This window comes from Pseudophryne corroboree, chromosome 9, assembly GCF_028390025.1.
Source record: "Pseudophryne corroboree isolate aPseCor3 chromosome 9, aPseCor3.hap2, whole genome shotgun sequence".
NCBI classification, from domain to species: domain Eukaryota; kingdom Metazoa; phylum Chordata; class Amphibia; order Anura; family Myobatrachidae; genus Pseudophryne; species Pseudophryne corroboree.
The window spans coordinates 363,145,824-363,159,341 of NC_086452.1; positions in this window are offsets into that span (position 1 = coordinate 363,145,824).

Sequence of the window (13,518 nt, forward strand, 5' to 3'; positions counted from 1 at the left end):
CATTAATAGAATGTATGTGTCCCCCTCACAGAGGAGAGACTTCAATACCTCTGAATTAGGGCTATGTGTCAAATGTTCCATGCTGAATGCCAACCTAACTCATAATTTCTGGGCATGTTGCAAGGTTAAAATTTTTTTGCATAAACTTCATAATTATATTAATGGGATGTTTAGACTGACTTTGCCATTATCTATAAGACCAATGTTATTTGCTGACTTCTCAGAATGGTTGGAGCCTTTTGAAATTGTTAATTTGATTCCAGCTTTGACTGTCATGGTAACTATAGCAAAACAAATGATTCTCTTCCTTTGGATATTCCCAACGGCCCCAACGATTCGGGAATGGGAAAATGCTTTGATAGAAGTCATATATCATGAACGCCGCATGGCGACTTTCTATGCGAATAACGGTATTAGCCTTTTCTAAAAGAAATGGGGTACATCTTTAACTAATATGTTCAAACATACACAGGAACAACTGCAGAAGCTATTTGACCCGGTCTCGGGGCAAAGGCGGCCCTCTCCATCCCCATAGTAGATGTGGTTGAATACGCGATAGCTAATGATAGCATTCATTGAGTACCTTTAGAACGCTTTATAAGTACCAACGTGGAAACTTAAAATTCTCCCATATGGTATTACTCCAGCTCCCTCCCCCCTCCCCTCCTTCTTTTCTAGTCCTCCCTCTGTCCCCCTATTTTCTTTCTTTTTCTGATCTTTCCTTTGCTTCATTTACAAAATGTAAGAAAGGAACAGTCAAAATGTACATTTTATTGATCTCTGGAACTGTACTCTGTTAAGTATATTGATGTTATTTTATTTACATATACTCCAGATTTATGTGTATTTCCATTTCTGTAACTGTTGACTGTTCAATAAACAGATTATTAAAAAAAAACAACAACAACCCAGTATAATAGAAATATATTGTAATGCCTCCAATTTAATAAAAATACATAGTAATGCCCCCATTATAACAGGAATATATACTGTAGTAGTGCCCCCATAATAATAGACATATATACTAGTGTCCACATTACAATAGAAATATATTGTAATGCCCCCAAAATAATAGAAATATATAGTAGTGTCCAAATTACAATAGAAATATATAGTAATGCCCCCATAAAATATAAAATATATAGTAGTATCCACAGTACCACAGAAATTTATAGTAATGCCCCCGTGATAATAAAAATATATAGTAATGTCCACGTTACAATAGAAATATATAGTAATGCCCCCATAATAATAGAAATATATAGTAGTGTCCACATTACAATAGAAATATATAGTAATGCCCCCATAATAATAGAAATATTTATTAGTGTCCACATAACAATAGACATATATAATAATGTTCCCATAATAATAGACATATTGTAGTGTCCACATTATATTAGAAATGAATTACCCCACACAGTGAATCCAGAGACATGCCCAGCAGCCCAGCCTGTGAAGAACAGAAGCCGGTCAGTGCCAATGAGTCACTCGAGCCGATATACAGTATATAGTAATGCCGCGTAATAATAGAAATAATAGGATTTTGGTTACCTACCGGTAAATCCTTTTCCCGTAGTACGCAGAGGATGCTGGGGTCCACATTAGTACCATGGGGTATAGACGGGTCCACCAGGAGCCATTGGCACTTTAAGACTTTGAGAGTGTAGGCTGGCTCCTCCCTCTATGCCCCTCTTACCAGACTCAGTCTAAAAACTGTGCCCGAGGAGACGGACATCTTCGAGAGAAGGATTTACACAGATAGTGGCGAGATTCACACAAGCTCAAACATACAAGGCACATCAAGCTAACTAGCTTGAAACTCAGCAACCGCTGTAACATTACTTACCAAGTAATAATGCAGTACTCAACTAAAACAAAGTTCAACTGGACCAAATAACGATAGCAGGAAAACAAAGCGCTGGGCGGGCGCCCAGCATCATCTACGGACTACGAGAAAAGGATTTACCAGTAGGTAACCAAAATCCTATTTTCTCTTACATCCTAGAGTATGCTGGGGTCAACATTACTACCATGGGGATGTACGAAAGCTCCCAGAACGGGAGGGAGAGTGCGCGGAGGCTTCTGCAGGACTGATATACCAAACTTCAGGTCCACAGAGGCCAAAGTATCGAACTTGTAGAACTTTACAAACGTGTTCGACCCAGACCAAGTTGCTGCTCAGCAAAGTTGTAACGCCGAGACACCCCGGGCAGCCGCCCAGGAAGATCCCACCTTACAAGTGGAGTGGGCCTTAACAGACGTTGGACACGGCAATACTGTCGTAGAATACGCATGCTGGATAGTGAACCTGATCCAGCGAGAGATCGTTTGATTAGAAGCAGGACACTCCATTTTCTTGGGATCATAAAGGACAAACAGAGAGTCCGATTTTATGTGACGAGCAGTCCTCCTCACATAGATTTTTAGAGCCCTTACCACATCTAAGGACTTTGATGAAATTGAGGAGTCAGTCGCAACTGGCACCACAATAGGTTGGTTGATATAAAAAGGCCAACACAACCTTTGGAAGAAACTGCTGACGCATTCCAAAGCTCAGCTCTATCTTCATGGAAGATCAAGTATGGGCTTTCACATGACAAAGCCCCCAACTCCGACACACACCTAGCAGAAGCTAAGGCCAACAAAGTGACAGCCTTCCACGTGAGAAACTTGACCTCAACCTCCTGTAGAGGTTCAAACCAGTCCGACTGGTGGAACTGCAACACCATATTAAGATCCCAGAGCACTGTAGGCGGTACAAAGGGAGGTTGGATGTGCAGAACTCCCTTCAAAAAAGTCTGAACCTCAGGGAGGGCAGCCAACTGTTTCTGGAAGAAAAAGGATAGGGCCGAAATTTGGACCTTTATGGATCCCAACCTGAGGCCCATATACACCTACTTGCAGGAAGAGGAGAAAATATTCCAGTTGAAACTCCACCGTAGGAAACTTCTTGGACTCACACCAAGATACATAGTTTTTCCACATATGATGGTAATGTTTAGACGTTACTCTTTTCATAGCCTTTATCAGGGTAGGAATAACCTTGTTCAGAATGCCCTTCTGAGCTAGTATCTGGCATTCAACCTCCATGCCGTCAAACGCAGCCACGGTAAGTCTTGATAGGTGAGCGGACCCTGCTGCAGCAGGTCCTCCTGAAGAGGAAGAGGCCTCAGCTCTTCTAGCAGTAGATCCAGAAGATCCGCGTACCAAGACCTTCTTGGCCAGTCTGGAGCAATGAGGATCGCCTGAACCCTTGTTCTCCTTATGAGCTTAAGCACTCTTGGAATGAGTGGGAGTGGTGGAAACACGTACACCGACTGGAAAACCCATGGAGTCACTAGGGCGTCCACGGCCACTGCTTGTGGGTCCCTCAACCTGGAACAATATCGCCGAAGCTTCTTGTTGAGATGAAAGCCATCATGTCTATTTAAGGTACACCCCAAAGATCTGTTACCTCCTTGAACACCTCCGGATGGAGACCCCACTCTCCTGGATGGAGATCGTGTCTGCTGGGGAAGTCCGCTTCCCAGTTGTCTACGCCCAGAATGAAAATTGCTGACAGCGCCAACGCGTGTTTTTCTGCCCAGAGGATGATTCTTGTTACCTCTGACATTGCAGCTCTGCTCTTCGTTCCACCCTGTCGGTTGATGTAAGCCACTGTCATTACATTGTCCGACTGCACTTGAATGGCCCGATTTCTCAGAAGATGGGCCGTTTGGAGAAGACCGTTGTAGATGGCTCTTAGTTCTAGAATGTTTATCAGCAGGCCGGCTTCCAGACTTGACCACCTTCCTTGGAAGGTCTCCCCTTGAGTGACTGCACCCCATCCCCGGAGACTTGCATCCGTGGTTAGAAGGATCCAGTCCTGAATCCCGAACCTGCAGCCCTCCAGAAGGTGAGGTAGTTGCAACCACCAGAGGAGTGAAATCCTGGCCTTTGGTGACAAACGTATTCTCTGGTGCAATTGTAGATATGATCCCGACCACTTGTCCAGGAGATCCAAAGGAGAGGCCAAATGGCAGGGCCTGGAACTGATAGTGACAGTCCAACAGTGCGAATCGGAGATAAACTTGATGCGGCGGCCAAATCGGAATGTGGAGGTATGCATCCTTGATATCCAGGGATACCACTAATTCCTCCTCTTCCAAACCTGATATCACCACCCTTAGAGACTCCATTTTGAACTTGAACTCCTTCAGAAAGGGATTTAGCAATTTTAGGTTCAGAATGGGCATGACAGAACCATCTGGTTTCGTTACAACGAAAAGGTTCGAATAGTAACCTTTGTTGTGCATATGAGGAGGGACCGGTACAATAACCTGTGCCTCCACAAACTTCTGGATGACTGCCTGCAGGACAGTCCTGTCTGCCAGCAAAGCTGTCAAGCCTGATTTGAAGAATCGGTGAGGAGGGATATCTTGAAATTCCAGCCTGTACCCCTGGGACACAATATCTTGTACCCAGGGATCCAGGCCGGATGACACCCAGACAAGACAGAAAAGCTTGAGTCTCGCTCCCACCAGCCCCACCTCCGGGGCGTGCAATCCACCGTCATGCTGAGGACTTTGGCGTACCTGAAGCAGGTTTCTGTTCCTGGGAAACCGCAGCAGCAGGATTCTTGGATTTGTGCCGATCTCCCCTAAAGAAGGTGTTGGGCGGTCTGGCCTTTCCTGGCTTGGCAGCCTGAAAGGGCTGTGATGCAGTCAAAGAAAGGGGTTTCTTCCTAGCAGGTGCAGCTGAGGGAAGAAAAGGTGACTTGCCCGCTGTAGCCGTGGAGATCCACGCATCTAACGCTTCCCCAAAGAGAGCCTGGCCTGTGTAGGGTAGGGTCTCTACATTTCTCCTGGATTCCGCGTCGGCAGAGCACTGTCGCAGCCACAGTCCTCGATGAGCTGAGACAGACATGGAAGAAATTCCTGCAGCCATGGAACCTGCCGAATCCTGAATGTTATGCAAAAACAATTCAACATCAGATTTATCCATAGTATCCAAATCTTCAAGTAACATGCCTGACCACTTTACTATAGCTTTGGCAATCCAAGCACTGGCAGTAGTGGGACGTAGTGTAGCCCCTGAGGCCGTGTACATGGATTTTAGCGTATTATGAATTTTACGATCAGCCGGCTCTTTCAAGGTGGTGGATCCTGGAACAGGTAAAATACCTGGATACCGTCGTGTCAACAATGGGCAGGTTTTCTCATTTTTTCCTATCCTCCACAGGGAAAGGAAACGCCACCTGGACCCTTTTAGGGATCTGGAATTTTTTCTCAGGGTTTTCCCAAGCTTTTTCAAAAATAGCATTTAATTATTTTGATGCAGGGAAGGTTAGCGAGGCTTTCTTATTTTCAGTCAAGTAAGCCTCCTCAACCTGCTCAGGTGTTGTATCAGTAATATTCAACACATCCCTAATGGCCTCTATCATCAACTGCACCCCTTTTGCAAGAGATGCTGCCCCCCTCAAGACATCCCCATCACCGTCCGCAGTGTCAGAATCGGTATCCGTATCGTCTTGCATAATCTGTGCAAGAGCACATTTTTGGGAATATTCAGCGGGGGGCCCTGAGGTAACAGAACTGCCATAGAGTTCTGTAAAGCCTGAGTTGCAGACTCATTCTGTGCAACCCTAGTAGAAATCTGAGAAATCATAGATTTGATAGAGGATAACCACTCAGGCTCCCTTGCTGGTATCTGTGCTAAAACAGTGCAATCCTGATTACATGGAATGGGATCATCCTGAGAGGACATATCCTCTGCAGCATATGACACAGAGTCCCTGGACATAGCTTAACGGAGACCACAGACACTCCACACACACACAGGGGAGGGCAGACAGAGTTTCACCCCCAAGAATGGCAAGAGAGACACAGAGATTGGAGCCAACCCACATGCAGCGCTTTTTAGGTAAAGGGCAGGGCTAGATTAACAATGGGGCGGATGGAGCTCCAGCTCCAGGCCTCCACATAAAAATAGGCCCATCATCATGGCAGGAGGATGATGACCAGCTGCACAGCTAGCCAAACAATCATAAATCACAAGTATTAAAAATTGTTTTTGTAGTTTTCTCACAAAATTATGCAATTTTTCTGTTTATGTATTTAGGGAGACAGTGGGGTTTACAGTGCATAGTGTGCACACACTTACAGGGATTTGGCCACACTCACACAACACTCATCACAGCTCCTCCCCTTTTCAATATAGGCCTTTGAAACTTTTCAGCTCCAGGCCCATGTGGCCCTTAATTCGTCCCTGGTAAAGGGAGACCCCCAACCAGCGCTGACTGTGCACCTTAATAGGTTACACAGTCTTTACACAGCCTCCCACCTGGTACCGTGGGAGACAGCTGGAGTTGTTCTGGAGGGACTTGCTCTTCACTGACAGCAATGTGCAGGCAGGAAAATGGCACTGAACGCTGCTGGGTCTGCTCTGAGGAGAAGCTCCACCCCCAAAATGACGCTGTCATCCCGCTCTTCAGAAGATTATACTGGCTTGAGGAATTATGCTGGCAGCGATCCAGGTACCCTGACAGACTGGAAGGTCAGTGTAGGGTGTAGGCGCTGGCTCAGGGCGCTTCTCACAGTGCCGCACTATGTACTGCTGAGCCCCGGAGCACAGTTAGTACTGCGCTCCATACCCTGTTGCCGCCATCTTCACACTGGCCCCCCGCTTGCTAGAGGGGTCGGTGACTCACTCGCCACCAATCTTCTGGCTCTGTAAGGGGGTGGTGGCATGCTGCTGGTGTGAGCGATCCCCTATGGTGGGGAACGATCGATCCCCTCAGGAGCTCAGTGTCCTGTCAGTGGAGATAGTGGCTAGACCCCGCAGGGAGGACACTACTCCCCCTTAGTGCCACGAAGCAGGGAGGCTGTTGCCAGCAGCCTCCCTGTAAAATAATAAACTCTAAAATAAACTTTTACTAAAGAAGCTCTGTAAAGCTTCCCTAGCTGTGACCAGCAAATCTGGGCACATTTTCTAAACTGTGTCTGGTAGGAGTGGCATAGAGAGAGGAGCCAGCCCACACTCTCAAACTCTTAAAGTGCCAATGGCTCCTGGTGGACCCGTCTATACCCCATGGTACTAATCTGGACTCCAGCATCCTCTAGGATGTAAGAGAAATATAGTAGTGTCCACATTACAATACAAATATATAGTAATGCCCCATAATAATAGAAATATATAGTAATGCCCCATAATAATAGAAATATATAGTAGTGTCCACATTACAATAGAAATATATAGTAATGCTCCCATAATAATATAAATATATAGTAATGGCCCCATAATAATAGAAATATATAGTAGTGTCCACATTACAATAGAAATGTATAGTAATGCCCCAATAATAATAGAAATATATAGTAATGCCCCCATAATAATAAAAATATATAGTAGTGTCCCACATTACAATAGAAATACATAGTAATGACCCCATAATAATAGAAATATATAGTAATGCCCCCATAATAATAGAAATACATAGTATTGCCCCCATAATAATATAAATATATAGTAGTGTCCCACATTATAATAGAAATATATAGCAATGCCCCCATAATAATAGACATATATACAGTATTAGTGTCCACATTATATTAGAAATGAATTACCCCACACAGTGAAGCCAGAGACATGCCCAGCAGCCCAGCCTGTGAAGAACAAAAGCCGCTCAGTGCCGATGCGTCACTCGAGCTGAGTGAAGGGAAACAACTGCAGGAAAAGGCACCCAGCTCAGTCCCCACGCTCCTTTCTTCATGCCAGCCATGGCCGCTAGGAGAGAAAGAGTGATGTGATCTCATGACGTCACCGTCACGCTCCCTGTACCCCTGACAAAGTGGGAGGCGCCGTCATGCTGCCCTACACCATGGTCTTGCTGCTCGGCAGTGCATTATAATTGCGCTAATGGCAGTCATAGGTGCAAACTGTGCAGTGGGTGGTACTGCATACCTGCTGCCAAATTCTGGTGGAGAGCACAATATAAAACACTCATGGGGAGAGCACAATATACTGTAAAACATATGGATGGGGAGGAGAGCATAATATAAAACATACAGATGAGGGACCAAACAATATAAAACACACAGATAGAGGAGGGAGCACAATATAAAACATATCGCTGAGGGAGAGCACAGTATAAATAATATAAAACATACAGATTTGGTGTTGAGAGCAAAATACAGGTTATACAGATATGATTGGAGAGGATAAAGCATTTCTTATGGGCTGGGCTCCCATCAGAAATTGTGGGACCCGGAACTGAGAAAATAGGGAGCCCCAGAGGGTGATGGGCAGAAGGTGTCATGGAGAGGCAGTAGGTGCACAGAGCTACAGAGTGTAACAGGTAGTAAGTGACAACTATATTACAATTTGCTTACCTGGGCCCACAGGTAGAACTGCAGAATGTGGAGGGCAGCTCCTCTGATTTTGGGGCGGTCACAAGATCATGACGTCAGATCAGTGTTGGACTGTGGCATGATGGGCCCACAACGGAATGGCAGTGATAGGGCCCATGCATAAGGGGTGTGCCAGCCACCACAGAGGCTCCTCACAGTAGAGCCCCTTATTCACATTACATCACACTGAATTGCTCCTTATTCACATTACACCACACCCTATTGCTCTTTATTCACATTAGACGACACAGTAGTGCCCTTTCTATATGCAACGACACATAGTAGAGCACCTTAACACATAATGCCACAGAGTAATACCCCTTACACATATGAGACACATTATTAATGTCCTTATAAACATAATGCACCTTACGCATTATGAAAACCTTTATTAATGTCCTTTTACACATAATGTCCCTTACACATATGCCGCACATTATTAGTGCCCCTATACGCATAATGACACACATACAGTAGTACCCTGTTACACATATGCCACACATTATTAATGCCCTTATACACATAGTGCCCCTTACACATATGTTGCACATTAGTAATGCATTTTTACATGGCACACATAATGCTCCTTACACATATTCCGAACACTACTGCACAACCAACCCACTCACATGCACACATCACTCACAATGCCACTAACACTGTGACCTCTGCCTCTACTTGGATACAGATGTGTCCTCATAAATCTTGCCTCAATGCTAATGTTGGGCACCTTTTTTGCATTGCTATGTGGCTAGGATGCAGAAGCAGCTTCTGCTGATTAAAATGATATGCCTATATACTGTGTGAGACTGTGGCTGTATCTGCATATAAACTGTTACACACAAAATATAGGCATGTCACATATCATTTTAATCAGCAGAAGCTCCTGATGCCCCTAGGCATATCAAATGCCCTAGGCAATTGCCTAGTTTGCCTATGCCTATGACCGGCTCTGCACACAGTTAACATAATAAGGACTTTACGCAGTGATACAATACATAGCCCGTGAGTAATGAATTAATTAAACAATATGCTGCTGCGGCATAATGCTCATATTTAGCAGGGAGTTGATAGTAAAAAACGAAATCTCCCTTCTGCAGCGTATTTTCCAAAGCCAGCCGTTTCGAGCTAGATGGCTTATCTAAGATACAGAGTATCTATAGCATGCTCTGCAGATTATAATCACGTATAGTTTCTATAACATATGGTTGAAGTATTAACTTTGCACATGAACTTTTATCCCAAAGCTGCTGTTGGTAGCATTGTATGATATTAATGTATTTTGGTCCCTTGCTGAGATATACTTCAATATACTTTAATGGAATCAAACTGCCCATATATCTAAGGGAAAAACGGCATCTCTGTTAACAAAGTATTTTCCACATATGCGTCCTACAGTACATAAATCTAGGTATCCCCGGATATCAGATTATATCACTAGTACACTTAGCATATGATTTTGCCTGATGAGACCATGTGATCTTTTAAAAAACACAGCACCCAGAAGGTGGGTGGCGTGCTACCCTATGCGCATTTCGCATATAAGCTTTATAAAGCATATAAAGCAGCCAGTATTTACCCTGCACAGAAACAAAATAATCCACCCAAATCTAACTCTCTCTGCACGTTATATCTGCCAAACCTGCAGTGCACATGGGGCGTAATTCCAAAATGATCGCAGCAGGATTTTTATTAGCAGTTGGGCAAAACCATGTGCATTGCAGGGGAGGCAGATATAACATGTGCAGAAAGAGTTAGATTTGGGTGGGTTATATTGTTTCTGTGCAGGGTAAATACTGGCTGCTTTATTTTTACACTGCAAATTAGATTGCAGATTGAACACACCACAACCAAATCTAACTCTCTCTGCACATGTTAAATCTGCCTCCCCTGCAGTGCACATGGTTTTGCCCAACTGCTAAAAAAAAATCCTGCTGCGATCAACTTGGAATTACCCCCATGGTTTTGCCCATCTGCTAACAAAATTGCTGCTACAATCAGGTCTGAATTAGGCCCATTTACTCCTCTGGGTGTTTCATAATGAAACCTTTGGACACTGGATACAATATTCTCTGACCTTAATGTAGATATTGAGATTATGTTATGAGGTCACCAGATAAAAGCAATTGTTCTAATCAGAACAATAAGCAGCACCAGTTCTAACCAGATCCTTAATCTTGCCAGCCATGTGCAGGGGTGGATTGGGATTGAACACCAGCCCGGGAAATTTATGGAAGTAGCCCTAATGGGGGCGGAGTCTTTTGAGGGGAGGGATCTGTCAAGTGGGTGGGGTCACTCCTCAGAGGTCCTGATTCTGAGATAGACACAGTTGGGGCCTCATTTGCTTTACATTATGCTAATGTTTACCTGCAACTTTATGCATATGCTGCTACAATGCCCTTCCCTGATGTACATCTGTACGACTGGATATACAAGGACTGCTATCCCACTTTCTGTGTCTACTGACACTGCAGTCATTCCTTTAATCTACTTCTGATTTTATTGATTTTTCATTCTGCAAACCTCAATTTTTTTTAACCTTATATGTTTCAAAGTACAGGGAGGGGGAGAGATCCTTGGACGGGGCCAGGGAGAGGATGCTGCTGGGCTGGTAAACTTTCTCCAGGTCCTCTGTTGCCAGAACAGCTTCAACAATTTTCACGGCCAGCGGCACATGGAAGTCCTTTCTAGCCTAACTTCCGGATTGCATTCCAATGAACCGCAAGTACTGGAAGCAGTGTGAGCCAGCCCAGCCTGAGTGTGAATCATCCTAGCTGAAGGGGGTATGGGACCGGCTCATCGGAATCTGTCATGGTGTCCTGGTGGGCCAATCTGCTCCTGGTGGGCAGTACACACATACAGTTGCTGTTTACTTATTTATTAGTATATATATGGCCATTTATATAGGCAGCTCAAGGCGGCTCAGAATACAGTGTGCACATATATAATTACTAATATATATGCATCTTATATATTTTGTAACCAATGCATGTCAGTATGAACGGATGGTGAGCCTCGGGTGCACGCGAGTGCTGTCAACCTGCTAAGTTAGTGTGTGCCCCCGCTAATTGTCACTCTCATTTACAGAGAAATGATTATTGTTTATTCAGTTATTGGTATGTATATGGTCGTTCATGTGAGCAGCTCAAGAGGGTTCAACGTCCATCATATACACACATAATTGCTTTTAGCACACATATACTATATATTTGTAGTTATCATACTATATATTGATACAAATAAACGGTATGTGTGTTCTACCCACCTTTATTGGGGCATAATATTCCTGGATACTCATTTTACTCATATGAATGTATCCTGTTATGGACATATATCTGACGTTCCCATAGACTGAGATATAAGATAATACATGGGATCTCAGATTATATATATACCATCATATTAGTGGTCTATCTTCAAATGCATCTATCTGTAGTATATAATTAATGTGTAATCAAGTGGACAATATCTATGATTCCAAAGTATTGTACTTTCCACAATAAGGAATTTCTCTTGATTCTTGAAGAAAACCATTTATAGACAGACATTAAATTGAATACTGAGAAACACACATTATATGAGTACCATTGAAGGCTCGTGGGATTAGCCCACCTATATAATTAATGTTTAATAAAATCATACTTATTGTTGCGCTAGTACAGGAGTCACATTTTAAAATTTCCGCCAAGAACCCCTCCTTGACTAACCACCGTTATCCTCAGGCCTTTTATAACAACAACCCAGACGTTAAATCCAAGGGTGTGGCGATAATATTCTCTAGGACTCTCCAACTGTCAGACATATCAGTCCACAAACCGATCCCGGGTCGCTTCTTGATAGTCAGCTGTAAAATATGTATGTGCCCATACACATTTGTTGTACTTTATGCCCCAAATAAGGACCAGATCCCATTTCTCCACTCCGCCCTTACCCTAGTGGAACCACTACTTTCAGGGGTTGTGGTTCTGGGGGGAGACCTGAACTTGATAATGGATCCATCACTGGACTCATCTTCCGGCTCTCCCCGGACATCCCAATGTCAATACCGACAGGTTAGGCGACTATTCCATGACCTTCAGCTGGCTGATTCCTGGAGAGTTCTCCATCCCTCTGATCGAGACTACTCCTTTTACTCGACCCCACACAATGCTTACTCTCATCTCGATTATTTATTTCTGAGTCATAGACATCTCCCTTTACTAATAGATTCCTCCATAGGCTCAATAACCTGGTCTGATCACGCCCCAGTACATATGACTCTCTCAACCCCCCAGGCAGCCCAGGGCCAATGGACTTGGCGCCTCAATGAGTCACTACTACAGGACCAATATTGCAAGGGCGAAATAGAAAAGGCCCTGACGGAATTTTTCTCCTTTAACGATACGGATGACGTTTCCAAGGTCACTCTGTGGGAAGCACATAAATGTACCATAAGGGGTAAACTTATACAGCTGGGGACATTTATGAAGAAACAGAGGTCAGCACTAATCACTAAACTATTAGAACGACTTCACCACCTCGAGTCCTCACACAAAACGTCCCTCTCGGAGACTGACTACCTAGAACTACTTGACCCCCGTGCCCAACTGAAAAAACCACTCACTGATAGTATTCAGCTCTCAGTCCGCAAATGCAACTCCAAATACTACCAGTGGGGCAACAAACCTGGTCGTCTCCTGGCCCAAGCTCTTAGAGCTCAACACTCATCTCTGTACATTAACAATGTAAAAGACACCGGGGATGCTCTCCGATTCAAAACCCATGAAATTGCTGCGTGCTTTAAACAATATTATTCCCTTCTATATAACCTAGAGAACCAAGCCGACGACACAGCCACTCCCTATAACTTCCTACAGGCGAAAGCATATTTAGAAAAGGTGTCCTATCCTGTCCTACCACCTACGGACAGGGAAGCACTGGAACAACCCTTTACCCAGCTAGAGCTGGAGGACGCCCTGGCCTCGACACCCTCTGGTAAGAGCCCGGGGCCGGACGGCTTCACGCTCACATACTATAAACAATTCAAAGACCTTCTCTCCTCCTATCTTCTCCAGGCCTTTAACTCCATCTCCGCAGATACTCATTTTTCAAACCAATCCCTGGAGGCCCACATCTCCGTTTTGCCTAA